The sequence below is a fragment of the Leptosomus discolor genome, chromosome 3 (genome assembly GCF_034619465.1).
Source record: "Leptosomus discolor isolate bLepDis1 chromosome 3, bLepDis1.hap2, whole genome shotgun sequence".
NCBI lineage: Eukaryota > Metazoa > Chordata > Aves > Leptosomiformes > Leptosomidae > Leptosomus > Leptosomus discolor.
In genome coordinates, this window is record NC_141393.1 from 45,971,965 (window position 1) to 45,975,283 (window position 3,319).

Genomic DNA, 3,319 nt, shown 5'->3' on the forward strand with positions numbered 1-3,319 from the left:
ATTAGAGGAATCATTTCTGAACGACCCTCTGACAGCTCTTACCTTGCCGACGAGGCAAGGCACCATTTTCTCCCCAGTGGCAAAAGTAAAGAGGCTCAGAGCAGGAGTTGTAAACAGACATCTCAGGCAGCTCAGCAAAGCCCTGGGGGAGCTCTCCTGCCTGCAAAGGTGTCTGGAGAGTGCCTGCAAGTGTCCCTTTCCTCCATGTAGGCCAGGCACACTGATGGGGTTCTGTTGCAGAGCCACATGCCAAGGAGCTTTCACTGCTTCAAACAGAAAGGCAGGGGATATCGCCCCCCACCCCCCCAAGAGCTATGGAGATGAGCAAAGGAAAGAGAAAATGAAAGAAAAATAAAAGGGGAGGAGGGAAACTGTCTTCACAGTCTCTCCAACAGCCACAGCAGCTTGCATCAAATATCTTTGTTACTTTTGCTTCTGCTGCCATGTGCATGCTCGACAAGGAAGACTCTCCCTGCCCTGCCCATTCCCCTCCAGTGAATCAATTCACTGCTTGTCTCTAACACCTACGTTCATCTTGCCCATCTCCAGGTCAGAGACGAACAGAGCAGCAATTCTTCTATCTTTTTTATCTTTTTTTTTTTTTTTTTTAATATCTCCTCAAGTGTTAACTAAGGAGGGAGCCTGCCACCGCCCTGGCAGGGAGTGGCCGCGAGGGCTCTGTGGCAGCACTCCAAGCAGAGCTGACTCGCCAGGCCCAGAGGGCTATGAGCATCTTGGGCGGAGAGATCCCTGTTCGGACGCTCAGGCAAACAACTGCCCAAGTCTGCACAACTGGCGGAGGGTTTCCAGTTTAATTTTTACTCCTCTAGATGAACGAGTCAATTTGATCACATCACCTATTGGGAAAGACAGGAAAAAAATGCAAACAGAGCCGGTTTTTTGCTTGCTAGTTGTTGCACATGGGTGCCCCTGCGCTGTGACGGCGCAATGCCCTGACATAGCTCACGACGTTTCCGCGAGGACCGCAGGGAGAAGCGCCTGGTGCCTGCGTCCCCGCTGGCACCCTGAGCCAGCCCGTGGCCTGTGCATGCCATCTGAGGTAAGGCGGCGGGGATGGGGAGTACATGCCACGGGGGATATGCCACCTGCCCAGCCCTTGCCGCTACATTCGCCGGGTCCATGCTACTCCCCCCAGACCCTTGAGCCGAAAAGCCCCGTTTTACAGTGAAGGGGGCAGAGTCAAGACGCAAGGACTGGCCACCACTAGTGCTTTGGACTCTGACCAACACTGGTCTAGCTATTCCCATGGGGTCTGAAAGCTGAGCCAGTACATAGCGGCTTGGCTGCACTCCTCTGCCTGGTGCTGGCTGCGCAGTTCTGCTGAGGGCCAAGCAGTTAGTTACAGGAGGTGAGCCAGACCTAGGCAGAAGTGCGTGTTTTCCTGGGGAAGACAGTGCGTGAACCCTGGCAGTGAAAGTGACTCCGAGAGAGATCGGTTCCAAACATGCTACATCTCCATTGAAAACAAACAAAAAAGTTTAAAAAATAAAATAATATTTTATATATATATATATATTTATATAAATGAAAAGCTATCAACTAGCAGCAACGATTCTAGAGATATCTTAGCACCAAGACCAAGGGCAGGGGGGTAACAGGAGAAAGGAAAGGTTCAGTGTTGCTGATACCACCATCATGTTTCCAAACAACACAGCTTGGCACAAAGCTCATCCCTCTGGGAAGTGAGAATATGTCAGCTCGGACACCTTCTGGACAACAGGTTCTCACTCCCGCGATGGTCTGGTCAAGTTGGTGCTGTCCATGCCACATCAGCAGGGCAAGGCACTAGCATCTGTGGAGTTTTTGCACCTTGTTTGTGGTTTTTTTTTTTTTTTTGTTTGGTTGGTTGGGTTTTTTTGCTTTTCTAACCTGAAGTGATATTGTGTGAATGCCTGGAGCTCATTTACTTTAAAAGAATAAAACAAAGAAGAATCCCAAGACCACAGAACAATCTTGTGATGGAAGATGCAAGTCTCCCATTCACATTTCATCTGGACTCCACAACCCTTCAAGAAAGGAAGAAATATTTTGCAGGAAGAAGCAGAGCAGCCCTTCTTCCTGCTGTCACCAGTCTGCTGTGCTGTGGAACATGTTACCTTGGTCACAAGAGAATACGTGAACCTTTGTACAACACCATCACATGAATATAATCCAAGATAATCTTGCATTGATAGCTCCTGCCAGCAAACTGCAGCAGGTTTTTCTTTCAGTCATTCCAAACAAAACAAAACAAAACAAAACAAAAACCCCACAACAATCTAGGATTATAAAGACATAGTATAAATAATGTAAATTAGAATATAATTTTTTAAGCCTTTGAATCTCCGCCCAGAGCTGGCTCTTGACTCATTGGCTGTCTTAGCTTCCACAGCAGCCCTGGTTTTGAATGAATAGTTGTGTATATATATATATATATATATATTTATCTCCTACAATATAAAAATATAAATGCAAAAATTTCCCCCTGCCTTCTCTATTTTGCTATTTTATAGTCTGCACATGACATCATGTTATAATATATGTATGATAGACAGGTACTACGGTTATCATAAAAAGAGCTGAAAGCCAAGTCTTACTCTACACCCCAAAAGCAGGGAGAACTGAGAAAGGGGCATCACAGTTTAGTGGAGGCATTTGTTTGTAAATAAGAAGAAAAACCCAAAATCATGCCCCCAGCCTTTCCCTCCTGCCAGTAATCTCTGTGAGTGAAGGAAGCTCCCACTTGAGCAAAGAGAACTGGGTGGAGGCGGAGAGCTGGGGGCAACATAAACGCACAGGATGCTCTGTTGGAAATCAGAAATCTGACGGTCGTCAACAAAAGGCTCAAATGGCTCAATAACTGAACAACAGAAAGAGAGGCAGAAATTAAAACCAAGCAGAAGAAAGCCAACCAACCAACCCCAAAACAAAACAACACAAAAAGCAACACAACAAACCGACAACACACATACAAGGGAAATCGCTGGGAGGATGAGGCTGACAAAGACCCATCGTCTAGCTTATAGATCATTAGGTTTGAACATATAGAGTATGGCCCCAGCACATGCTTCTAAAGAATGAAATGTTGCCACCTACACTGCAGCTGCCATGGTTGGAGACACCAGTAAATGTCTAAACATTGTCTCAATCTTTAAAATTCTGCTTAGCTTCTATCAGACGCACATCGTCTTAACTTTTAAATTTTCAGTGTGGGTTTTTTCTTAATATATATAATATATATATTTTATATAATATATCAAAGTTGAGAGTATAGATTAAAAAAATTATTCAACAGCTTTCTGATCTGAGGCATTCCTTC